Source organism: Spinacia oleracea, chromosome 4 (genome assembly GCF_020520425.1).
Source record: "Spinacia oleracea cultivar Varoflay chromosome 4, BTI_SOV_V1, whole genome shotgun sequence".
Taxonomy (NCBI): domain Eukaryota; kingdom Viridiplantae; phylum Streptophyta; class Magnoliopsida; order Caryophyllales; family Amaranthaceae; genus Spinacia; species Spinacia oleracea.
Window position 1 is genome coordinate 85735264 of NC_079490.1, and position 14390 is coordinate 85749653.

General features: G+C 33.9%; 1 long non-coding RNA gene across 1 annotated transcript; it reads left to right on the top strand.

Moving 5' to 3' along the window:
* Nucleotides 1-5751: 5751 nt before the first annotated feature.
* On the top strand, nt 5752-13550 carry LOC130459576 (uncharacterized). The gene is made up of 3 exons (XR_008919082.1): nt 5752-6183; nt 8284-8412; nt 13280-13550. It is a non-coding gene; the product is annotated as an uncharacterized lncRNA (long non-coding RNA).
* Nucleotides 13551-14390: the final 840 nt, after the last annotated feature.

A 14390-nucleotide genomic window follows, 5' to 3' on the forward strand; every position in this document is an offset into this window, starting at 1 on the left:
TCTCTCTTCTCACAACTATGCTTCTTTTGATTATTTACATTCCCATCTCATCTTCTCCCTCCTCGCATAAAATCGCCAGTTAGCCATGGTAGTTTTTTCTTCACCTTATATCTCTTTGTTCCTCACATTTCAAGCTCCTGTAAATCGATTTTTCATGTTTTAATTAACAAGCGAGTGGACGGCGATGTCGCAGCAGTTGTAGCTTGTAGGAGACACCGTGTCGAAGAGATCCAATAATCGAGAATCGATCTTGATGCTTTGCTTGACTTCTCTATTGGTGAACTTGTCAAGATTTTCCCTGCTTTATTCGTAGAAAGCTAAGTGTAATGGTTTTCTTCTTCTTTTCTTTTGTTTCATCGATTAATGCCTAGATTTAATTGATCTAGTTCTTTAGAAACTAGGGTTTTAATTGTGTTGAAATTGAATTGATTTGAGGCTATAGACAGTTTATATGTGCCTGGTTGAAGTTAAGAAATCTTTGAAGCCTTTAGATTCGTGCTCCATGCCTGTTCTTTTTGGTACATTGTTGATTTTGCCCTGTTGATTGTATTTCTTGCTTTTTATGGAATCCAGATTTTGATCTGCTAATGCTCAAATTAGAGAGTTTGGGGAAATTGTTTATTGAATCCATTATTCATGTGGAGATGTGAAATTATCAGATGTTTATGATAATTCGAGTAGGTTAGGTTTTGGTCTATAATTATCTAAATTTGCAATTGTGGCCTTGTGAGGGGTTTCGTGGAATTAGAAATTTAGAAGTGTATTAGCTTAGCTACACACCAATTGTTCGAAAAATTCCTAAATGAAATTTACGATATCATGTGAATTTTCACAACCACATAAACTACATTGCGCACCCGATTGTCACGAAATACGATTATGCCTTAACAGAAACTTTGAGATTTTTCTAGTTGAAATTTGTTTCTAATGATTAATGACTATCACAAAACATAAATTCTTGACATTTTTGAAGTTAAAATCAGAACTTTAGGCTAACATAGTTGTTAATTTGGACCATTCATTCTTCTTTCATTACCTTTGACAAACTAGTGGATTTGACTCATAGTAATTGATTCCAACTTTGGCGTAACTAGCAGGTTGGGATGCATATTTCATATGATCCTCATGCACATATATACATGGATTCTGAATGCCCGTTTCAGGATATTTTTAAAGCTTGCAAATGTTAAATGTCTGCTACATTATTGGTAAGTCCAACCATTCTATGCAATATCTTACAAAAAACACACGCAAGATGATGCATCTCTCAAATTTATTTGACTATAGTCTTTGTCGTGTCTTCAATTTTATTAATTTTACAATTATACATGAAGAAAGTATCTTTTGGAACTATCTGTAACGGGGAACTGTTGAGTTCATTTTGTTTTAGATTTTGACCATAGCTTTTTAAATGGATGATTTCCCCTTGATGTCTTTTTGTCAATCGTAAAACTGAATACCAACATGTTTCAGTGTTTTTTTTTCCATCTTTAACTGCCAGCAGGGTCTGAAGGTCAATAGATTCAACACTTAAGATAATATTTTACATAATTGAAGTGGGGGGTTAGAAAGAGAGGATTCTTGTCAGTTTATCCTCAATTTCTTTTGTTTTATCTCTCACTCAGCTTGTTTGTCAAGGAAACATCCCTCCCGTTTCTTAGCTTGTTTTTATATAAATATCTTTAAAAACTAAGTAGAACTTTTTATGATCTGAACCCTTGAAACTGCCAGTAAGTGGATATGTAACAGATTTACATTGTCTCAGCACATTAGTGAGTACTATTTAATTTCTTATGCTTACCACTTATACCATGTTGGATGATAATATTTCTTATTTAGAAAGACCAGAGTAGTATTTGCAGCGCGTCGTAATTGAGAGTGCAGTAACCGTACCTAATGCTTAAGCGCGGAAACATTAGATGGTCTGAAAACTAAGGCAGACATATAGTGTGGGCTAAGCCATAGATGTTTGGTTATATGCTTCATTATATGTTCTTTGTTTCTCTCATTCTTTTCCTTCAGCGACATTGATTTTTTCCCTTTTCTGTTCCCATAATAGTTATGTTAGTAACCATTTGCTCTTCTATCTATTTTGTTTTTACTACTGTCAACATATTCTCTTACAGTTACCCAATTCTAATTGTTGTTTATAATAATTCACATTATTATGTGTGAATATAATTACCAAGTAAGATTGTAAAGTAAGGATTTTTTTTTGACAAATTTGCCTCTTTTTACTATCTAATATTGTCAAAATTTACGCAGGGGGCTTATAAAATTTAGCATTCTCAACTGAAACGATGTTAAGAAAATAGAAAAGAATCCAAAAGTTGGGTAGAAGTAACCACATTATTTCATTTGTATACTATGGTTGTTACAGTCTCAAAGGTTATACATAGTTTTATCTAGACTAACGTGTTTTGTTTTCGAATGAGTATAACATAAGTAGGAAAATGTTATTCCCTTGTCAGTGTAATTAAAGAATTATAGAGTTTTGATTGTTGTTACTGTAATTACACTCTTATCATGCTGTTAGATTTTTGTCTAAAGGTGGTTTTAGATTGTAGGCAATTAAGTAAGATCACTCTCTTAAATTATAATAACATGGTCTATTCAATGATAGATTAGGCAGGACAACCTTAGTTGGGTGTACCTGTTTTGAGTTAATTGAGTTTGACATGTCATGTGAATTGTGGGAGAGATTGATTCCAATTGAAGAACTTAGGCTGCTTTGGTAAACTGGTAGCTGTTGTTTGTGTTTTTGTAGTGTGATGGGTCTCTTCCTTTGTAAATCATCTTTGTTACAATTGTATATATATTACTTATATAAAAAAAAGGAGTGGAACTTAAAAATAACTCAAACATAAACTAGCAACTTGAGGCTACCTATCTTGGAGATAGTGACTTTACGTCATAAGTGTCAATAAGGCAGTTTGTTCTTTGTTGAGGCTTTACCTGTTTGTTAACAATTATAGAACAATGCATTTGTTTAACTACTAATTTTTCTACGTATTACAGTTTTTTGAAGAAACTTATTCATCGGAAAATGTGGTTGAGGTTAGAAACCTGCGGGTCGAGTATTTGCTCAAGCAAGAAGCGGATGAAGAAAACAAAGTTGATGGTATGAAAATAACTCCATAGTTTCGGTTTCAATTGTTAGTAAATTGGTGTGAATGATTATATTTTGGGACTGGTTTTGTTTTACATTTTCGGAAACTGCGATGTAAAGCTTTGACGTTTATGGATCTTTGACGTTATGGAAATTACAATTAATGTAAAAGCTTTTGTGTTTTGAGCATTACTTTTTTTTTGGTAATATATGAATTATTATGAAATTGTTCTCAAATTATTACAAATTATATATTATAGCAGCAGGTTTGGTTTTATGGGTTTAATGCCTTCTAGTATCTATAGCATTGCAACCCAGCAGGTGTAATTTCAGGTTATATATGATGGTGTACGTATTTCGCAGCTCTTGAAGGTGTAATATATATTAATGTTGAATTGGTACATCTGGTGTATTCGCAGGTTCAAACCTGCTATTATTGATTATTTTTTTTGATTTTTTTTTTGCAAAGAGACCCGTTAGGTATAAAAATGGCTCTTTAGTTATAATAATAAAAAAATTCAAAGAGACCTCATATCTAACATATGGGGTCTTAATTTGTAAAATACTAAAATATTAAAAGTAACAAAGAGACCCCCTATCCTATATACGAGGTCTTAATTTTTGAATTAAAAGAATAAAAAATTCAAAGAGACCTCTTATCTTACATATGAGATCTCAATATTTTTAACAAACAGATCCCATATCTCTAAAAAGGGGTCTCTTTCCCTTCTAAATTATTTTCGACCAAGTTTATATAAGAGACCTTCTTTCTTACGTGAGGGGTCTCTAGCTTTTAACAAACAGACCCCCTCTAAATGAGGGGGTCTCTTTATCAAAGAGACCTTTGATATAGAGACCCCTTGAAAGGAGGTCTCTTATGCCATTTTGGAAGGGTCTCTTTGCCGTTTTTTGTAGTAGTGATATAGACCATTTTCTTGTTGTGTTGAACCATAAAACATCCCACTCAAAGAAAAAGAACAACTATTGTCTTTAAATTGAAAACTAAAACCTTTAGAATCCAAACTTGAAACGGAAATGATGTTTCAGGTGATACTAGGAACATAGTAACAGTTTTCTAGTTCCAAAACAAAACCACTAGGCAAAGACATAAAATAAGATCCTACGGCTAATGCAGCAATCCGTGCTCCATTTCCCACACGTAGATCCATCTCGCCTTTATCAAGCTTTCTATTTCTCCGTAGTCCCTGCGAATTGGAACATAAGTGTGAGCCACAACCAATATCTAATACCCAAGAAGTAGAATTAGCACGATTACAATGTATAACATACATACCTGGAGGAGAAGCAACGTTTCCGTCCTTCTTCTCTTCCTTTAATTTAGGGCAATTTTGTTTGTAATGACCAATTTCATTACAATTGAAGCATTGCGATGTTGAAGGAGAAGTGTTCTTCCTCATCTTGCTCTTGGAAGGCGCCAGTTGCCCTCCGAGAGTGGATGAAGATGCAGCCTTGCTTTTCTTCCCCTTGCACACTTTCTTTAATTTAGAGAACTTCTCATTCAAAGGGTCTTGTTTGAACTTAAGGATTCTCTCGAATTTCTCGAGCAATACCATAAGTTCACTAAATGTGTTCTCTTTCTGGTTAAAGAGATATTGCATCTTAAACCCCTCATAATCCCTATGAAGAAAATTCATCACAAGTGAAATAACTATTGGCTCTCTGATGGAACCACCAAGTCTCTCAATTGTGAAGAATAATCCAATCATCATATTTACATGAGACCAAATTGGTTTGTTTCTGTCCATCTTAGTTGAGTAAATGCGCTTTTGTGCCTCTAGAAGCTCGTTCTCTATACATGACTAATGTGGGGTAATGAGTTTGAGATTGCTCATTGAATTAGCCAATTCATCAACCCCGTTGCCACCCATTTGGCCCTTGGGTTGATACCTCACACGACATCTATCCCTAAGTTGACTTAGGAGAGCATGAGGCTCAAAGGTAATGAACCTCCCTCTCCAATTTTCGGGAATACACTTTACGATAAACTCCGAGACAAGGTACTTGTGAAGTGCCCAATTTCTGTACCTTTCTGGAGTCATACCCCGCGCATAATAGCTAGGAAAAGGTTGTTTAATGACATAGCGCATGTCGTTAACATTTGAAACTTCGATAAGTTTCCTTTCCCATTCAAGAAAGTTAGTCAAGTTTAACTCGACATCTAGAATTTCTGAGGATTTGATTGTTGTTTTGTTTGCGGCCATTTGATTACAATAAATAACCATTCATAACTTAATAACTTTGAAATAAATGCTAGCATGCAATCATTAAAGCTATTAAACATTTCATTCATGCAAAAGCAAAACACGGTCCAAAAATGAATGAAACGATTCCAAGACCCTAAAAGTCCTAAATCCTTAAGCAGCTTTGACATGTCTTAAGTCTTTTAAGATTCTAGGTAAGAAAAACCTATTGCTACTAATCTCCAAGTTACTCTTGGTTAATAAATTAATACAATAATTCACTAGAGGAAAAATCCTTATAGGTGGCTCATCAAAGGTTGCCCTTATACAACAAGAGCCACCTTTGATGGTTAAAAAAGAAAAAGAAAAAATCATATCATTAAAATCTTTCCCTCCATTTTGTTAAGCGCATCTTTAGACCTGCTTCATTCTTCTCTCGCAGTCACTCCATACTCAGGTAAATTTACTTCTTCCCTCTTGTGCACAGTCAGCCCCTCCGGCCACCATCACCGGCCACCATCACCACCGGCTACTTTTCAAGTGTCCTTTAGAAAATACTTCCGTCTTAAAAAAGGGAAAACAAAAAACACTTTTTAACCAAAAAAAATTTCCCGCCTTCTCTTCAAAGTCTCCTGCAATTCTTCTCTGCTTCATTCCCCGCACTCCCTCTCCAGCGCCCTTATGTGCCGCCGTCATCTTGATAAAAACATCACCGGCATACAAATTATCAGCGTCAACCACCACCGTCAAGTATTAATCGAAGTTCATAGTTGATTTCGGTCGGGAATCTTCATCCAGATCTGCTCATTCCGGGTTACACAAGGGCTTATCTCCTCAAATTCAATGAATTTCCGCCGCGAAACTCGAAATTCGGTATCTTTCTTTATATTTTCTTATCCAATTTTATTTTTCTATGAACAAGTTTTCTTAATATTGGGCTAATACTAGCGCATAATCTTGTCTTTTCATTACATGATACTTAATTTTCTGTTTATGCGATCTCTTTTCATCCAAATTTCTTGAGTAATTTGTGCCCTAATTTTTCTAAAACCTTTCTCACTCGGTTTGATTGAGTAATTTACTTGCAAGGTAATATTTGATTATATATTTCAGGTTTTATAGTTTTCAGGCTTATTTTGTTAATTATTGAGTTCATGCCATATAGAACTGAAGAACCTGTTGTTGTGAAAGAAACTGATGACATCAGAGGCATTTTTCAAATAAGCACATTCTGACATCTCACCTATGCTCCTACTATATAAGTATACCAGCAAACACCAAACCAATTACGCATTATTAGCAACTCTTTAATTTCCTCCTCCTCTGCATTTCGTGCTCTTTTCTTTTCTTTCAGAAAAGACAAAGAAAAGAGTTATGTTCTTGCTCAAGTGAAGGTTAGGTTGGTTGAGCCATTCCACCCAGTATTCCTGCAACACTTGCAGTGCACAAAATGCAACCCTTTTCATATGTATACTCTTTTGAATTGAAACAAAAAAGCATGGAAAACAAGCTAGTCTAGAAGTAAGTTCATTGGATGGAATGGAACAAATTTTATTTGAAAAATAGACAAAAAGGCGCGCAAATGCTACCTTTTTACATAACATAAATTATGTTATGTTTCCATGGGGTTAGATAAGTAGATCACAACAGTAAAAAAAGATTATGTCAGCTTGCTAATACGTTATTAAGAAAAGGTTAGCCAAATCAAGGCTCTTAACTTTACTCAAGAACGCGGAACTTAGTTATTGGATATCAGAAGTCGAGTCATCCTAATTTATTGTTTCCAACATACAACTTAACAGGATGCATAAATTTTTTCTGTGGACTGTTAACACAAAGGCTAACGCGTATCTCTGTAAGATCCAATCAGTTTTTAAATCAAATCTTTAATTAGTTTCCTAATCCAAAATCTGATCAACCAGATTGCTATGTTTATGCTTGTAGAATTAAGTAACAAAGTGATCAACTTTTCAAGTAACAACAATAACCTAAAATATCGAAACCGAAGTCTCAAATAAGCACAATCCACAACGCCTAATATTCAAAGTTTTGTTGGTGTAAAGTAAACAAGGGAGGACTAAGAAAAGTGGCCAAAATTCAAAGATCTTTCTTGATGCAATCTAGCTGAGAAATTCTGTTAAAATTCGTCAGTAGCGTGGCGACTTCTGAGCCAATAATGCCGTGTATTTGGCCGACAGATTGGTAGAAAATTGCTTGATATTAAATGGTTGTATGCATTTGTATTTGTTTTAATAATTTTAATAATTGAAGTACATGTTTATGCATTTGTACTTGTACAACAATTAGATTTTCTGGACTCATACTGTTATTCTTGCAATGCTTTACTTCAAAATGTGGATGGTTTTTACTTGAAAGCCTAATTCTTATTGCAGGGTGATACAGCACAAAGGCATAACGCAATAACTAGTACATAAACTATGAAAAAGGGTCATGTTTGATAGCATAAAGGCATAACAAGCTTCTAAAATACCTTCCACTTTGACCCACCCATAGAAGGAAAAGGTTTCCCCTTAAAGAGAAAACATGACCATAAGAGGATTTCGTGCATCATATATTGACTTTCACAGTACTTCCTTCTTTCTTTATTACTCAATTCATTTCTGAATAAATGCATAAGTTTGACTGACACTTTTGTCAATACACAACTTTGACCACTAATATCTTTCATATATTGTCTATTATTTAAAGTTATAAAAAGTATACATTGTGACTAATCCAAAAAAATACTACTACACACTTGTACACTGCTTTGTTCCTCTCCTGTACACTGCCCTGCATTCTGCTATTTCTGCCTCTTTGTTGTTGTGAATACCTGAACCAATATTGCATAATTTAACTCGCTGCTTCTGTATAAGCTGAATGAGCTGCTGATGTATAAGCTGTTGTTGTATACGCAGTTGCTGAATGAACTGCTGAAAAAGTCTGAATAAGCTGTTGTTCTATTCTGTGCAGATCCGTTCTGTTCATAACAGGATGCATAAATCAAGGCCAGTTCTGTGAGATCCCTATACACACTACCTAGATGAGGAGACTACCCCATCTGGTGCTCTAGCAAGAGGAGTTTACTTGGCAAAGCTCGGGGTAAGATATCCATTGCATACTTAAGCACGAAATATGTTGACATGTATATCTACTTTATTATTTTAAGGACTTGTGATCAGGCAAAAAATGCAGAACAAACTACAATAAACTCCCAGTAATATTTACCATACATTTCCTCTATCTAATCTGCTTTATTTATAAAGCTTGAACTATTGTACCTTAACTACCTATTTTTTTCTTCTTATTACGGAGTATTATGCTAATAACTGAATTATCAAGCTAGTTGCACATACTCATTAGCTCCAACAGGTTCTGTTTCTGAATAGTTACAATTTCACTGTATTAGAAATAGATTTTCACCCAAACTAGTAAAAACTTAGTATTCTGACTAACATAGCTTTTTTCGCTCCCAACTCTCAAATAATGAACCAAAATAGGAATTCTAAACCCTTTCCATGTTTAATACACTTAGTATTAGGTTGTCAATCCTTATTCTCATCCACGTTGGTTAATTTATTCACATTTAAGGCTAGTTGGATCATATATGTCATATTTTGACTAAAATAGCCGTTTTCGCTCCCAACTCTCAACTAATGAACCAAAATAGGAATTCTAAACCCTTTTCATGTTTAATACACTTAGTATTAGGTTGTCAATCCTCATTATCATCTACTTTGGTCAATTTATGCACATCTAAGGCTCGTTTTGTGCGTTATAGGACATATGTACCTATATCGAGCCAAATGCGCCTTATATGTGCATAAAGAACATGAAATGAATCTTAGTAACCTCTAACTAAGCATATGAAACATAAAAAATGTTTAGAAAGTGTCCTTAGGTTCATTTGTTAATATTTGGGATCAAAAATGTCATTTTTGGCTAAATATGACCTATATCGGGCCAAATGAGCCTTAGATGTGCATAAAGACTTGAAATGAATCTTAGTAACCTCTAACTTATCATATCAAACATAAAAAAGATTTAGAAAGTGTCCTTAGGTTCATTTGTTGATATTTGGAATCGAAAATGCCACTTTTGGCCAAATATGACCTATATCGAGCCAAATGAGCCTTAGATGTGCATAAAGAATTTGAAATGAGTTTCATAAACATATAACTAATCATATAAATCATGAAAAACGTTTAGAATATGGAAATAGGTTCGTTTGTTGGTAGTTGGGATCAAAAATGCCATTTTTGGCCATAAATGACCTATATCGACCCAAATGACCCATAGGCATGCATAATGAACTTGAAATGAGTCTTATAATCATATAACTAATCATATGAATCATGAAAAACGTTTAGAATATGGAAATAGGTTCGGTTGTTGGCAATTGGGATCGAAAATGCCATTTTTGGCCATAAATGACCTATATCGACGCAAATGACCCTTAGGCGTGCATAACGAACTTGAAATGAGTCGTATAATCATATGACTAATCATATAAATCATGCAAAACGTTTAAAATATGTAAATAGGTTCGTTTGTTGGTAGTTGGGTTCGAAAATGCCATTTTTGGCCGTAAATGAACTATATCGACCCAAATGACATAGGCGTGCATAACGAACTTAAAATGAGTCATATAATCATATAACTAATCATATGAATCAAGAAAAACGTTTAGAATATGGAAATAGGTTCGTTTTTTGGTAATTGGTATCGAAAATGCCATTTTTGGCCATAAATGACCTATATCGACCCAAATGACCCTTAGGCGTGCATAATGAACTCGAAATGAGTCTTATAATCATATCACTAATCATATAAATCATGAAAAACGTTTAGAATATGGAAATAGGTTCGTTTGTTGGTAGTTGGGTTCGAAAATGCCATTTTTGGCCGTAAATGAACTATATCGACCCAAATGACCCATAGGCGTGCATAACGAACTTAAAATGAGTCTTATAAACATATAACTAATCATATGAATCATGAAAAATGTTTAGAATATGGAAATAGGTTCGTTTGTTGGTAGTTGGGTTCGAAAATGCCATTTTTGGCCGTAAATGAACTATATCGACCCAAATGACCCATAGGCGTGCATAACGAACTTAAAATGAGTCTTATAAACATATAACTAATCATATGAATTATGAAAAACGTTTAGAATATGGAAATAGGTTCGTTTGTTGGTAGTTGGGATCGAAAATGCCATTTTTGGCCATAAATGACCTATATCGACCCAAATGAAACTTAGGCTTGCATAACGAACTTGAAATGAGTATTATAATCACATAACTAATCATCTAAATCATGAAAAAGGTTTAGAATGTGGATATAAATTCGTTTATTGGTAGTTGGGATCGAAAATGCCCTTTTTGTCTAAAAATGACCTATATCGACCCAAATGACAAATAGGCGTGCATAACGAACTTGAAATGAGTCTTATAATCATCTGACTAATCATATAAATCAATAAAAAGGTTTAGAATTTGAATCTAAGGTCGTTTGTTGGTAGTTGGGATTGAAAATGTCATTTTTGGCCATAAATGACATATACGACCCAAATGACCCTTAGGCGTGCATAACGAACTTGAAATCAGTCTTATAATCATATAACTAATATATAAATCATGAAAAAGGTTTAGAATGTGGATATAAGTTTGTTTATTGGTAGTTGGGATCGAAAATGCCATTTTTGGCCATAAATGACCTATATCGACCCAAATGACCCTTAGGCGTGCATAACGAACTTGAAATGAGTCTTATAATCATATGACTAATCATATAAATCATGAAAAACGTTTAGAATATGGAAATAGGTTTGTTTGTTGGTAGTTGGGTTCGAAAATGCCATTTTTGGCCGTAAATGAACTATATCAACCCAAATGACCCATAGGCGTGCATAACGAACTTAAAATGAGTCTTATAAACATATAACTAATCATATGAATCATGAAAAACATTTAGAATATGGAAAATAGGTTCGTTTGTTGGTAGTTGGGATCGAAAATGCCATTTTTGGCCATAAATGACCTATATCGACCCAAATGACCCTTAGGCGTGCATAACAAACTTGAAATGAGTCTTATAAACATATAACTAATCATATGAATCATGAAAAACGGTTAGAATGTGGAAAGAGGTTCGTTTGTTGGTAGTTGGGATCGAAAATTTCATTTTTCGCCATAAATGACCTATAAATACCCAAATGACCCATAGGCGTGCATAACGAACTTAAAATGAGTCTTATAAACATAGAACTAATCATATGAATCATGAAAAAGGTTTAGAATGTGGATATAGGTTCGTTTGTTAGTAGTTCGTATCGAAAATGCCATTTTTGGCCATATATGACCTATATCGACCCAAATGACCCTTAGGCTTGCATAACGAACTTGAAATGAGTTTCATAAACATATAACCAATCATATAAATCATGAAAAAGGGTTAGAATGTGGAAATAGGTTTGTTTGTTGGTAGTTGGTATCGAAAATGACATTTTTGGCCATAAATGACCTATATCGACCCAAATGACCCATAGGCATGCATAATGAACTTGAAATGAGTCTTATAATCATATAACTAATCATATGAATCATGAAAAACGTTTAGAATATGGAAATAGGTTCGGTTGTTGGCAATTGGGGATCGAAAATGCCATTTTTGGCCATAAATGACCTATATCGACGCAAATGACCCTTAGGCGTGCATAACGAACTTGAAATAAGTCGTATAATCATGTGACTAATCATATAAATCATGAAAAACGTTTAAAATATGTAAATAGGTTTGTTTGTTGGTAGTTGGGTTCGAAAATGCCATTTTTGGCCGTAAATGAACTATATCGACCCAAATGACCCTTAGGCGTGCATAACGAACTTAAAATGAGTCATATAAACATATAACTAATCATATGAATCATGCAAAACGTTTAGAATATGGAAATAGGTTCGTTTGTTGGTAGTTGGGATCGGAAATGCCATTTTTGGCCATAAATGACCTATATCGACCCAAATTACCCTTAGGCGTGCATAACGAACTTGAAATGAGTCTTATAAACATATAACTAATCATATGAATCATGAAAAACGGTTAGAATGTTGAAAGAGATTCGTTTGTTGGTAGATGGGATCGAAAATTTCATTTTTCGCCATAAATGACCTATAAAGACCCAAATGACCTATAGGCGTGCATAACGAACTTAAAATGAGTCTTATAAACATAGAACTAATCATATGAATCATGAAAAAGGTTTAGAATGTGGATATAGGTTTGTTTGTTAGTAGTTGGTATCGAAAATGCCATTTTTGGCCATATATGACCTATATCGACCCAAATGACCCTTAGGCTTGCATAACGAACTTGAAATGAGTTTGATAAACATATAACCAATCATATAAATCATGAAAAAGGGATAGAATGTGGAAATAGGTTTGTTTGTTGGTAGTTGGTATCGAAAATGACATTTTTGGCCATAAATGGCCTATATCGACCCAAATGACCCTAAGGCTTGCGTAACAAACTTGAAATGAGTTTCATAAACATATAACTAATCATATGAATCATAAAAAAGGGTTAGAATGTGGAAATAGGTTCGTTTGTTGGTAGTTGGGATCGAAAATGCCATTTTTGGCCATAAATGACCTATATCGACCCAAATGACCCATAAGCGTGCATAACGAACTTGAAATGAGTCTTATAAACATATAACTAAATATATGAATCATGAAAAAGATTTAGAAAGTGTACTTAGGTTCATTTGTTGATATTTGGGATCGAAAATGCCATTTTTGGCCAAATATGATCTATATCGAGCTAAGTGAGCCTTAGATGTACATAAAGAGCTTGAAATGAATCTTAGTACACTCAGAAAGTTGTTTTTGCGACCAATATAATTTCTGTTTTCGCATATGAAACTTAATTTAATTTATTGATTTGCATAAACGTTGTTCTTTTAAAGGTTTTCACAACTCCAAAGGAGGGGCCCTTTACCAAAGAGGAGTTGGATGAAGTTTAAGACAAGTGGGCTACTTACTTCAACGATTGTGAACTACCCTCAGTGTAATAAATAGAGCAGTCTTGTAGTTATCCGTGACTCTTATATTATTTTATTATTTATCGATTTAATTAATTATATTTGAATTAATTCGTTAATATTATTGGAAATTTGTAATTTATATCATTTTTTAGGAATGTCAAGCTGATGTTTGGTGAAACAGTATTCTATAAATTATAATGCAGAATTTTATATTGCAAACTATCAGGAATTATATTGCAGTTTTTTTTTTAAAAATAAATAAATATTAAACTCAAAAGTTGCCCTTGTTTGCAACAAGAGCAACTTATGTGAACCTTATAAGTTGCCCTTGTTTCAAACAAGAGCAACTTATGTGAAGCTTATAAGTTGCCCTTGTATGCGACAAGGGCAACTTATAAGTTTCACATTAGTTGCCCTTGTTGCAAACAAGGGCAACTTATAAGTTGCCCTTGTTAAGTTGCCCTTGTTAAGTTGCCCTTGTTAAGGGCAACCTTTGATAATTTCACAAAAGTGACCCCCCATATGTTGCCCTTGCAATTGGCAACTTATGATGTTTTTTCCTCTAGTGATTTATCCCATTGCCACAACATATGCCATTGTTGTTTGAGTTAAAACCACAATCAACGTGTTCCTTTGGGATACCTTACTATCTAAGTCAACTAAAAGAGCACCTCGCTTTGGCGGAAACCTACTACGTTAGATCCTTAGATTTTTGTAAGTGCTTGATTTGGAAGGTAATTTTAATTTTAAACTCAATATTACTTTGGATCTAGTTGTTTCTATGTTGGTTCGATTATTTAGCGAACTAAATCTAATCGAGCATACAAACAAAATTCATGCATAATATATTCATACATTCACAATATTTAGTGCATAAATAAAATTGGTGAACTAGTATGGCCCAAAACTTTGTCTTGAAGCATCCAATCTTCTTCACCACCTTGTTAGCTTGGCATTGTCTTGAACTTTATTCAATGCTAACTTAAAGTTCTAAACTAGAAATACTTGAAATAATTAAAAATTACATCAAAAT